Raw genomic sequence first — 13,124 nt, forward strand, 5'->3', positions numbered from 1 at the left:
AAGAAACATCAGGAATAAGGTGGGTGAACTTAAGGCATGGATCTGTACTTGGGACTACGATGTGGTGGCCATCACGGAAACTTGGATAGAAGAGGGGCAGAAATGTTTGTTTGAGGTCCCTGGTCATAGATGTTTCAACAAGATTAGTGAGGATGGTAAAAGAGGTGGAGGGGGGTGGCATTGTTAATTAGAGATAGTATAACAGCTGCAGAAAGGCAGTTCGAGGGGGATCTGCCTACTGAGGTAATATGGGTTGAAGTTAGAAATAGGAAAAGAGCAGTCACCTTGTTGGGAGTTTTCTATAGGCCCCCCAATAGCAGCAGAGATGTGGAGGAACAGATTGGGAAACAGATTTTGGAAAGGTGCAGAAGTCACAGGGTAGTAGTCATGGGCGACTTCAACTTCCCAAACATTGAGTGGAAACTCTTTAGATCAAATAGTTTGGATGGGGTAGTGTTTGTGCAGTGTGTCCAGGAAGCTTTTCTAACACAGTATGTAGATTGTCCGACCAGAGGGGAGGCCATATTGGATTTAGTACTTGGTAATGAACCAGGGCAGGTGATAGATTTGTTAGTGGGGGAGCATTTTGGAGGTAGTGACCACAATTCTGTGACTTTCACATTAGTAATGGAGAGGGATAGGTGCGAGCAACAGGGCAAGGTTTATAATTGGGGGAAGGGTAAATACAATGCTGTCAGACAAGAATTGAAGTGCAGAAGTTGGGAACATAGGCTGTCAGGGAAGGACACAAGTGAAATGTGGAACTTGTTCAAGGAACAGGTACTGTGTGTCTTTGATATGTATGTCCCTGTCAGGCAGGGAAGAGATGGTCGAGTGAGGGAACCACGGTTGACAAGAGAGGTTGAATGTCATGTTAAGAGGAAGAAGGAGACTTATGTAAGGCTGAATAAACAAGGTTCAGACAGGGCGCTGGAGATATACAAGATAGTCAGGAGGGAACTGAAGAAAGGGATTAGGAGAGCTAAGAGAGGGCATGAAAAATCTTTGGCGGGTAGGATCACGGAAAACCCCAAGGCCTTTTACACATATGTGAGAAATATGAGAATGACTAGAGCGAGGGTAGGTCCGATCAAGGACAGTAGCGGGAGATTGTGTATTGAGTCTGAAGAGATAGGAGAGGTCTTGAACAAGTATTTTTCTTCAGTATTTACAAACGAGAGGGGCCATATTGTTGGAGAGGACAGTGTGAAGCAGACTGATAAGCTTGAGGAGATACTTGTCAGGAAGGAAGATGTGTTGCGCGTTTTGAAAAACGTGAGGATAGACAAGTCCCCCGGGCCTGACGGGATATATCCAAGGATTCTATGGGAAGCAAGAAATGAAATTGCAGAGCCGTTGGCAATGATCTTTTCGTCCTCGCTGTCAACAGGGGTGGTACCAGAGGATTGGAGAGTGGCGAATGTCGTGCCACTGTTCAAAAAAGGGAATAGGGATAACCCTGGGAATTACAGGCCAGTTAGTCTTACTTCGGTGGTAGGCAAAGTAATGGAAAGGGCACTGAGGGATAGGATTTCTGAGCATCTGGAAAGGCATTGCCTGATTAGGGATAGTCAGCACGGATTTGTGAGGGGTAGGTCTTGCCTTACAAGTCTTATTGAATACTTTGAGGAGGTGACCAAGCATGTGGATGAAGGTAAAGCAGTGGATGTAGTGTACATGGATTTTAGTAAAGCATTTGATAAGGTTCCCCATGGTAGGCTTATGCAGAAAGTAAGGAGGCATGGGATAGTGGGAAATTTGGCCAGTTGGATAATAAACTGGCTAACCGATAGAAGACAGAGAGTGGTGGTGGATGGCAAATATTCAGCCTGGAGCCCAGTTGTCAGTGGCGTACCGCAGGGATCAGTTCTGGGTCCTCTGCTGTTTGTGATTTTCAGTAACGACTTGGATGAGGGAGTTGAAGAGTGGGTCAGTAAAGTTGCAGATGATACGAAGATTGGTGGAGTTGTGGATAGTGAGGAGGGCTGTTGTCGGCTTCAAAGAGACATAGATAGAATGCAGAGCTGGGCTGAGAAGTGACAGATGGAGTTTAACCCTGACAAGTGTGAGGTTGTCCATTTTGGAAGGACAAATCTGAATGCAGAATACAGGGTTAATGGTAGGGTTCTTGGCAATGTGGAGGAGCAGAGAGATCTTGGGGTCTATGTTCATAGCTCTTTGAAAGTTGCCACTCAAGTGGATAGAGCTGTGAAGAAGGCCTATGGTGTGCTAGCGTTCATTAGCAGAGGGATTGAATTTAAGAGCCGTGAGGTGATGATGCAGCTGTACAAAACCTTGGTCAGGCCACATTTGGAGTATTGTGTGCAGTTCTGGTCACCTCACTTTAGGAAGGATGTGAAAGCTTTGGAAAAGGTGCAAAGGAGATTTACCAGGATGTTGCCTGGAATGGAGAGTAGGTCATACGAGGAAAGGTTGGGTGCTTGGCCTTTTCTCATTAGAACGGAGAAGGATGAGGGACCACTTGATAGAGGTTTATAAGATGATCAGGGGAATAGATAGAGTAGACAGTCAGAGACTTTTTCCCCGGGTGGAACACACCATTACAAGGGGACATAAACTTAAGATAAATGGTGGAAGATATAGAGGGGATGTCAGAGGTAGGTTCTTTACCCAGAGAGTAGTGGGGGCATGGAATGCACTGCCTGTGGTAGTAGTTGAGTCGGAAAAGTTAGGGACCTTCAAGCGGCTATTGGATAGGTACTTGGATTAGGGTAGAATAATGGAGTGTAGGTTAACTTCTTAAGGGCAGCACGGTAGCATTGTGGATAGCACTATTGCTTCACAGCTCCAGGGTCCCAAGTTCGATTTCGACTTGGGTCACTGTCTGTGTGGTCTGCACATCCTCCCCGTGACTGCATGGGTTTCCTCCGGGTACTCCGGTTTCCTCCCACAGTCCAAAGATGTGCAGGTTGGGTGGATTGGCCATGAAAAATTGTCCAAAATTCTATGATTAACCTAGGACAAAAGTTTGGCGCAACATCGTGGGCACCATTGATGCTGACAGGGGTGTGTACAGTACTTTGCTTCCTGAAGTCGATGACCAGCTCTTTAGTTTTGCTGGCATTGAGGGAGAGATTGTTGTTGTTACACCACTCCACTAGGTTCTCTACCTCCCTCCTGTATTCGGACTCGTCGATATTCGAGATCCGGCCCACTATGGTCGTATCATCAGCAAACTTGTAGATGGAGTTGGAACCAAGTTTTGCCACGCAGTCGTGTGTGTACAGGGAGTAGAGTAGCGGGCTAAGTACGCAGCCTTGCGGGGCACCGGTATTGAGGACTATTGTGGAGGAGGTGTTAGTGTTCATTCTTACTGACTGTGGTCTGTTGGTCAGAAAGTCAAGGATCCAGTTGCAGAGTGGAGAGCCAAGTCCTAGGTTTTGGAGCTTTGATATGAGCTTGGCTGGGATTATGGTGTTGGATTCGGAGCTGTAGTCAATAAATAGGAGTCTGATGTAGGAGTCCTTGTTTTCGAGATGCTCTAGGGATGTGTGTAGGGCCAGGGAAATGGCGTCTGATGTGGACCGGTTGCGACGGTATGCGAATTGAAGTGTGGCAAGGCGTTCCGGGAGTATGGAGGTGATGCGCTTCATGATCAGCCTCTCGAAGCACTTCATTACAACTGACGTCAGGGCCACCGGGCGGTAGTCATTGAGGCACGTTCCCTGGTTCTTCTTTGGTCCCGGTATGATGGTGGTCTTCTTGAAGCAGGTGGGGACCTCGGAGTGGAGTAGGGATAGGTTAAAGAGAGTCTGTGAATACCTCTGCCAGCTGGTCTGCGCAGGCTCTGAGTGCACGACCAGGGATCTTGTCCGGGGCCATCACCTTCCGTGGGTTCACTTTCAGGAAGGCCAATCTGACTTCGGAAACTGTGATGGTGGGTATAGGTGAATTATGGGCTGCTGGGGCACTCGACAGCGGATTTTTGGTTACCTGCTCAAACCGAGCATAGAATGCATTAAGTTCATCGGGGAGGGGTGCGCTGCTGCCAGAGATACTGCTCGGCTTCGCTTTGTAGCCCGTTATGTTGTTTAGTCCTTGCCACAACCGCCGAGAGTCTGTCTGTGACTCTAGCTTAGTTTGATATTCTCTCTTGGCATCTCGGATGGCTTTGCGGAGGTCGTACCTGGATTTCTTGTATAGGGCAGGGTCGTCTGCCTTGAACGCCTCAGATCTGTCCTTCAGTAGGGAGTCAATCTCCCGGTTGAGCCATGGTTTCCGGTTGGGGAACGTACGTACTGCTTTCTTTGGCACGCAGTCGTCCACACATTTGCTGATGAAGTCTGTGACGGTGGTGGCATACTCATTTAAGTTAGTCGCTGACTTCTTAAATATGGACTAATCCACTGTCTCTAAGCAGTCACGTAAGAGCTCTTCTGTCTCCTCGGACCAGCGCACCATAACCTTCTTAGCTGGATTCTCCCGCAGGGATTGGCCCTGCTTAAATGACCCCTCAGTGTTGAGAGATGTGCAGACTAGGTGGAGTGGTTATGCTCAATGTGCCCGCCATTGCCAATAGGTGGATTGCAATGCACCACTCTTTTTTGAAAAAAAAAATGTGTCCTCTCCCTTCTCCTGGATGGCTTGCTTCTGATGTTAAGCCGATGAGATCGAGGACCACACCTTTCCATTCACAAAAAGATATGTCTTTCTCCTTGGAGTTATTGTTAGAAGAATAGATCTGAAATCAAAACATATCTCAATCTCAAACATCCCACTAAATGCAACGCTGTCACAGAGCGTCCCACATAATGTGTCCCTCAGAGCCCCAGGAACATTTGGAGAATGAATGTTACATTTCCTCTGCAGCAATCTCATCATCCAGGACGTATATTGCCCAGAACGGAACACGATACTCTAAAATGTTACCTAAATCAGACGGCTTAACAGTTAGAACAATAGAATAGAAGCACTGAATCGGTACAGTGCTAAAGGAGGTCTATCCGCCCATCGAGTCCACACCTATCCTCTGGGTGCATCCACCCTGGCTCCTCTCCCTTTCCGTATCCCCGTAACCCCACATAACCTGAACATCGCTCGACAATAACCTGGTCTTCACATCTTTTGACTATGGGAGGAAACCGGAGCACCCGGAGGTAACAATCTCAGAGAGACAGAACGTATAAACTGCAGACAGTCATCCAAGGTCGGAACCGTGCCAGATCCAGGCAGAATAGTGGTGTAGTTGTTAGCACTGGCGCCTCACGGCGCGAAGGACCCGAATTTGATCCTGGTCCCGGATCACTGTTTCTGTGAAGTTTGCACATTCTCCACATGAATGTTTCAGTATCAGCCTCACACTCCAAAAGTGCAGGGTCGGTGAATCGGCCACGGTGAACTGCAACATAATTGGGGGGGAATGTGTGCATTACAATTATTTCAATAAAAGGAACGATAGCCGGGCACCGGGCGGTGTCAGGTAGCAGTGCTAACCACTGTTCAAACAACTCCCTTATTCATATCTAGACCGACAATTAGAAAATCTAACCTCAGTGTTGAATTCAATAGGGACCTGACAATTGCAGGATAAATATTCCTTATTTTTAAAGTGACAGATCCCTTTTGGAAAATAATCGATCTTTTAGCCGCCCTCCAGGAAGCTGTATGTGGCATCGGCTTCTAAAATACACCAAGCAAGGTTATTCTACAAATCCCTACTGATATCGGCTTTCAACGTTACCTTGGAAGCAAGCTTCACTGTTCAGTCCCACACGTACTCCGGGAATGGTTATTATTCCAACAGATATTGTGAAAAAGAAAGGATGACTGATTGAGAGAGTTTGCACTTTGAATGACCCAGTCCACCAAGCGGGATAGGTAAAATCTGTAGTTATAGAGAGACTCATTCACCCATAATTTACTGACTCTCCATCTTTGCATTTAGGGCATAAGTAAGTGAGATGCCGGGGTATCCCTCTGGGAAGTTCCAATATAAGGGCTGACACTGCAATTTTCCGGAAGCGCTGCTTTTCTCAGAATAATTGCGGTGGGTTTTCAACAATCGGGCGACGCGATTGAAATGCCAAATTTCCGATGGTTTAGGACCGCTTTATGCAGGTGGTTACTCAGAGATTTAGAAGGGACAACACATCCCATCCAACACCACAGTAACGATATCAAAACCTAGATCCAGCCCCACCCCTGACACCTCCCTCTCTCCCACACACCCCACTGTGCTCCAAATCTACCCGTCCTGAATCTGCTCTCTGTCCCAACTCCTCCAACCACATACGACCACCGCCTCCTGATAGAACTGACCGAACCAAATCTTCCTAACACCAGTTCCACTGACACGTCCATCAGGCCATTTTCCCACATTCCTGATCCTCCATCGGGCAATGTGCGCGGAGAGACCGAAACCCATCGATAAACCGGTCCGGTCGAAACTCCTGTCTGAAAACCCTTTCTTTTGTGATCCCATCCTCCGTTTCGGGTCGCCCTCGGGACCACTCCCCTCCCAACCCCAATCCAACCATGCACGGTCATAAACCTCGCCAACCGAACCCGCTTTCTGCAATACAGCCCTCCAGTATGACCCCTCCCCCACTAAGGCCCAAATAAATACGCATTCATCAGCACCTTCACGACCCCTCGCTGGTACAACCCTCACCTCCTCCCCTATCCCACCATAGCCCATTCACCCCTATAACCTTGCTGACACCACGTCCCTCCATCCTACTGCCGCTACCCTGCACGGGCCCCATCGCCCTGCCAGTCGCCCTCCAATTCAACTATTTACCTCATCCATTTATGTCGTCCTTTCAAACAGCATCCAGGATGTTCCTCGCTGATGCATCCTTGGGGAACTTCAGTGTAAGTGTCCCGGCTCAACCGTCCTTGCTGAGGGATGTTGGACCATAAAGCCTATACCGAGTCTGCTCCACGAGTCATGGAGATCAACACTGATCTGATACGATGATGCTCAACTCCAATTATTGATAATAATCTTTATTGTCACCAGTCGGCTTACATGATCACCGCAATGAAGGTACTGCGAAAATCCTCCAGTCGCCACTGTTCAGATCCACTGAGGGAGAATTCACAATGTCCAAATTACCGAACAGCAAGTCTTTCGGGACTTGTGGGAGGAAACTGGAGCACCCGGAGGAAACCCACGCAGACACGGAGAGAACGTGCAGACGATGTGCAGACCCAAGCGGAAATCCAACCCTGCCGCTGTGCTACCATGCAGCACACTTGAAAATGAAAGGAAATGAAAATCGCTTGGGTCACGAGTAGGCTTCAAATGAAGTTAATGTGAAAAGCCCCTAGTCGCCACATTCCGGCGCCTGTCCGAGGGGGCTGTTACGGGAATCGACCCGTGCTGCTAGCCTACTTGGTCTGCTTTCAAAGCCAGCGATTTAGCGTTGTGCTAAACAGCCTCTTGTTGGCCATCGCTTTGATTCCCTTCCTGATTCAAAATCTATCTCACCCTTGAACATACTTAACGACCCAACCTCCTCACGCCTCTGCGGTAAAGAATTCCATAGATTCACTTCCCGGTTAGAGAATTAATTCCTCCTAATCTCTGTTTTAAATGGCCTACTCCCTCACTCACAGATTATGTCCTCTGGTCCGAGAATCGTCCACAAGAGGAAACATTCTCTCACCATGAATCCTATCAACCATCAACGAGTCCTATATGTCTCAGTAAGGCCGCTCCTCATACCTCTCAACTCCGATGGGTGCAGGCACAACCTAGTCAATCATTCCTCACCAGAAAACCCATCCAAACCCAGGATTAATCTGTGAAAAGGTTTCTTTAGTCCCCCTAAATGCCAGTATATATTTCCTAAAATCAGTGGATGAAAACTGCAGACAATATTCCAGGTGTGGTGTCACTTGCACCTTGTACAGTTTCAGCCGGAGGGGGGGGGGGGGGTTGTTGGGTTAAGGGTATGGGGTGAATATGTGGGTTTGAGTGAGGTGATCATTGCTCGGCACAACATTGAGGGCCGAAGGGACTGTTCTGTGCTGTCCCCAGGTGCTGGGATCTGAAACGAAAGGGAAAATGCTGGAAAATCTCAGCAAGTCTGTCAGCATCTGTAGGGAAAGAAAAGAGCTAACGTTTCGAGTCCGATCATTCTTTGTCATTGTTATTGTGGAAACTGAAGTCACTTTTCCTGTGAATGGAGCCGGTTAAAGATCCCTGCCCGGCCTGAGAGTCCCCGAGCCTCCATGAATCTTCACAGCTCACACAGTGAAGGGCTTTTTCCACTTTGAAAATGACCATTCCCGGCAGCTGAAGCTTTCCCTTGTATTTTCTGGAATCTGGGAAATAGCGGATCACCAAACAAGAGAAATGAAACACATATAATCGCACTATTTATTCACATGGGATAAACATTGGTTCGCATATTGCAGCCGGTAGCCAGGTCGCCTAATGGATAAGGCGTCTGATTTCGATGAATCTTCGTAACGATATCAGAAGATTGCAGGTTCGAGTCCTGCCGTGGTCGTTTTATACAGAAATCCGGTGGAACTTTCTGACAGGCGAATTTTCCCCCCTCAGCTCAAAGTTCCACCTTTCCATCCAAACATTGCAGGGGTTTCTTGTAACTTTGTTCATTCCATTCTCTGTCATCTTTGTATTTTGTTTAGCCCCGAGTGAATCCACAATATCTGTTTGATTTGGATAAAGTGTAGAATAAAATATTATGTATCAATCGGTTCTATCCAATTCTGTGGAGGCAATTCTAATGTCCTCAGGACGACAAATGGAGTCACAGAGTCATAGATGTTTACAGCATGAAAACAGGCCCTTCGGCCCGGCTTGACCATGCTGCCAAGTTTCTATCACTAAGCTAGTCCCACTTGCCCGTATTTGGCCCATATCCCTCTCTACCCACCCTGCCCATGTAACTGTCTCACTGCTTTTTAAAATATTAAATTGCACACGCCCCTGCCACTGCCTCTGGCAGCCCGTTCTAGATGTTCACCACCCTCAGCGTGAAGGAATGTCCTGTCTGGTCTAATTTGTATCTCTCCCCTCTCACCTTATACATATTACCTCTAGGTCTAGTCTTCTCTACTTTTGGGGAAATATGTCGACTATCTCCCTGATCTATGCCCCTCATTATTTTATAGACCTCCGGGGGAAAAGTCCCAGCCTATCCAGCCTCTCCTTATAACTCACACTACCAAGTCCTGGTAGCATCCTCGTATATTTATTCTGCACTCTTTCTAGTTTAACAATAACCTCCTATAATAGGTGACCATAACTGAACACAGTCCTCCATGTGTGGTCCAACCAATGTCTTGTAAAACTTCCACAAGACGTCCCAACTCCTGTATTCAATATTCTGACCAAAAACACCTAGCATGCTAAATGCCTTCTTCACCATTCTGTTCAACTACCACTCCATCTTCAAGAAGCTATGGACCTGTACGCCTTGATCTTTTTGTTCTGTAACTCTACCCAACTCCCTGCCTTTAACTGAGTTGGTCCTGCCCTGATTGGATCGACCAAAATGGATCACGCTACATTTATCCAAATTAAACTCCATCTGCCATTCATTGGCCCACTGGCCCAAAATGTTTAATAATGAGCTGTATCAACTGCTTTTCGTTCAGATGGATGAAAGATCATGTCACTGGATTGGGAATCCAGACGCCCGAAATAACCTTTGGGACGCGGAACAAATCCCACCATTCAAATTCACTGAATGAATAGATTTTCAGGGAGTTGACAGGGTGGATGCTGAGAGGTTGTTTCTCCATGTGGGAGAGTCTAGGACCAGAGGGAATGATCGCAGAGTAAGGGTCGCCCATTTAAACCAGAAATGATGAGTATTTGTTTCTTAGAGTATAGTGTATCTGTGGAAATATGTTTTTTTTTTAACCGAAAAGTGCTGTGGAGGCTGGGTCAGTTAATATGTTCAAGGCTGATATAGAGGCTGATAATCAGTAAGGGAATCAAGGATTATGGGGATGAGGCGGGAAAGTGGGTTTGAGGATTATATCAGGTCAGCCATCATCTGGTTGAATGGTGGAGACAGGATGGGCCGCATGGGCTCCTTCTGCTCCTACGTCTTACAGTGTAATGAGATCATCTGATGAATATTTTTTCACGGCTGGGCGTCCGGATCTGGAAAGACGAAAACTGCCAGAAATGCCCCAGATGAAGCTGGCGTCTGTTTTGGAGCTTCGGAAGCCGCATGTTTTCACCATGCCAAACTACCCAAAGCTGGAGTCCTCATTTAAATCGATTATCAGACAGAGGATTAGAACACAGAACGTACAGTGCAGAAGGAGGCCATTTGGCCCATCAAGTCTGCACTGACCCACCCTTAAGCCCTCGCTCTATCCCCTCCCCGAGCGCCGTAACACAATAACACTTCTAGCGTTTTTGGAGACTAAGGGCAATTTATCATGGCCAATCCACCCAACCTACACGTCTTTGGACTGTGGGAAACCGGAGCACCCGGAGGAAAGCCACGCAGACACGGGGAGAACGTGCAGACTATACATAGGCAGTGACTCTGCGGGGAATCGAACCAGAGACCCTGGCGCTGTGATGCCACAGTGCTAGCCACTTGTGCTACCCTGCTGCCCAGATTAGGAATATCGGTATAGAGAATGGTGCAAGACGATTCACTCCTCTGGCCTGTTGAAATCCGAATCTAAACTTCATCCTAGTTACGGATACACTAAACGAATCATCAGGTCACCCTCAATAAGTGGCCCAATGCGGAGAAGTAGCGAAGGGATCATCGACGAGGATGGATTCAGAGGAGGGGTTCTTCGGCTACTTGTCTGTGAAAGCAGCACCAGAAGCAGCGGGGGAGAGAGATTCCAATCGCCAGGATGCAACTCTCCAATTGGATACTTCACGTTGCTCAGATTTTACACTCTCGTTTCTTGAATCATAGAATGGTTACAGATCAGTGTGAGTCCATTCCGCCCACCGTGTCCAAGTCAGTCGCCTGCAGCTGGCGTGTATTCCCGTGATAAAAACAGAAAATGCTGGAAAATCTCAACAGGCTGGCAGCAGCTGTGGAGAGGGAAACAGAGAATGGGAAGCAGGGTCATACTGGGTTTGGAACTGAAACTGTTTTTCTCTCTCCATAGATGTTGCCAGACCAGCCGAGTTCCCCAACATTTTCAATTGCTCTTTCAGGATTTGATGAAGAATCTCCATTGCGGCATTGCCCTTGTGGTCCATTCTTCCATTTATAATGACTGGTCCCGTATGTCTATTGTTCTGTTCGAGTGGAGGCCATCATACCAGAAAGAACCAAATTGACCCAATGATCCCGATAAGAAAAGCAAGGGACAAAAAAGAGTTTATTTTGATGTTACTTTAACAATCAAACCAAATTCAACAGGAATTAAGAAGCCCATTGAGTTGACAAAATAAGCTTTGCTTTGGGAGGCAATGGTAAGATGGTTTCAGCGGGACATGATCGCCGTCTGGCTCGTTGGTCCAGGCGTATGATTCTCACTTAGGGTCTTCTGCTGCGGTAAAATGTGAGAGGTCCCGGGTTCAAATCCCGGACAAGCCCAGCAAAGCACTTTTTAACATCTCTGTTATCGATATGGTGCCATTGACTGAACTCGAGGGCAGTTTGGAGGAAAAGGAGGTAAGAACGTGTTTGGGGCATAACTGCTCCTCGACACCTGTTCTTCAGCTTCCCACAGTACAGTCGAGGTGACTCAGTTGACCTCTTCCATAATCCTCCTCTGCCGCCTCAACAATGAATTTCCTCCTGTTTGTCCACTGGAGGGGTTCTTCGTCTGTAAAAGCAGCATCGGAAACTGCGGGGGAGAGAGATTCCAATCGCCAGGATGCAACTCTCCAATTGGATACTTCACGTTGCTCTGATCTTGCATTGTTGTTGACAGAATCATAAAGATTCCAGATTAATGGTTCGTCCATTCCGCCCACCGTGTCCATGTCAGTCGCCTAGAGATGACGTGTAGTCCCGTCGTAAAAACAGAAAATGCTGGAAAATCTCAACAGGCTGGCAGCAGCTGTGGATATGGAAACAGAGAATGGGAAGCAGGGTCATCCTGGATTTGGAACTGGAACTGTTTTTCTCGCTCCACAGATGTAGCCAGACCAGTCGCGTTATCCACGAAGGTATTGAGAGACCACGGACATATCTGACATATCTGAACGATGCTGACCAGAATCAGTGTGCTCAAACGTGTGTTCTTGTTGAAAGAACAAATGAGGAAGTGAATAGTTGTCTGGCTATCGCAGGGCAGTAATGACGCAGCTCCTGGTTTGAGGAGCAGAGTGCCGAAGCGGAACGGTGCTGTGCTGTTACCCCGTGGTCGAGGAATCGAGGCTATTCTCAGTTTTTTAACATTCTCACTCACCAAGAATAAACATTACGCACGTTTCTGTTTGCTTTGCAGCAAATACCTATCAGAATCTTTCTTGCAGCCTCATCCCGGCATTAGTCCCACGAATGAAGGAGACAGCATGATATATTACAACATAGTAAAGTTCATAAGTAACTTTCTCAACTTCTTATAATGTTGTTTCGACATGGTCAGTGTTCGACTATTCACCTCCCGCCAAGCCCTTAATTAAAAGCTAAAAATCGGAGCATTTTTTCTTGATCCTCCTGAAGTGGAACAAACAGACAAACAACAGCCAGGTTTTGACGAGGATGGGATTGGAATCCAGGTGCGCAGAGCACAATGGTTTATTGTGCATCTCCTGAACCACATGGTTCACCTCCTTTACTTTAATAGAACTTTAATATACGATCTTCTCACAGACAAGTAGCCGAAGAACACCTCCAGTGTACAAACAGGAGGAGGTTCATCCAGGAGAGGTGGCTGAAGAGAATTATGGGAGAAGTGAAACAGGTAACCTGGACTGTCCTGTGGGTAGCTGAAGAAGAACTGGGGGCAATGAGCGATTCGGCACCAAACTCGACTGCCTCCGTTTCGTCCCTCCTGGAACCCAACTCTATGCAATCTGTCCTGACAACTTGGAACAGATTGTCACATCAGTGATTGAAGATCCATCTTGGAAAAATGAGCCGCACTACCGAGAAACAGTGGATGAAAAATCGACGAAGATTGGATTCGAACCCGCGGGTGACGAGTACAATGGATTAGCAGCCCATCGCCAAAACCACTCGGCC

The sequence above is a fragment of the Scyliorhinus canicula genome, chromosome 31, assembly GCF_902713615.1.
Source record: "Scyliorhinus canicula chromosome 31, sScyCan1.1, whole genome shotgun sequence".
Lineage (NCBI taxonomy): Eukaryota > Metazoa > Chordata > Chondrichthyes > Carcharhiniformes > Scyliorhinidae > Scyliorhinus > Scyliorhinus canicula.